Here is a 372-nt window from a genome sequence, read left to right on the forward strand (position 1 = left end):
TCCCCAGCCAGCTGGACACAACCTTGCACCCAGGCTTCTCAGGAGCAGCCCAGCTGCAAGGACCACGCAGCCCCGTGTTGCAGCCCCATGATGCACAGCTGAGGGTACATGAGACAGCCTGGGAAGTCCCTGTCCTGCCTAAGGCCAGGTCCTCGCTGAGGCAGCGCCATCCTGGCAGCCCTCCAGCTCAGCTCGCATAGCAAGGTGTCCGCAGTGGGGCTGGAGGAGCTGCAGCTGAGCAGGTGCTGGGTGGTTATCGGTCCAAGCACTAGGGGACAGGGGGGAGGAGTGGCAGTTACAGGGAAAAATCCCTTGCTACAATCATGGACACCCAGGCTGGGTGCAGGGCTACCAATGGGGTCCCTACAAACC

Source organism: Mesitornis unicolor, unplaced genomic scaffold, assembly GCF_000695765.1.
Source record: "Mesitornis unicolor isolate BGI_N332 unplaced genomic scaffold, ASM69576v1 scaffold36499, whole genome shotgun sequence".
Lineage (NCBI taxonomy): Eukaryota > Metazoa > Chordata > Aves > Mesitornithiformes > Mesitornithidae > Mesitornis > Mesitornis unicolor.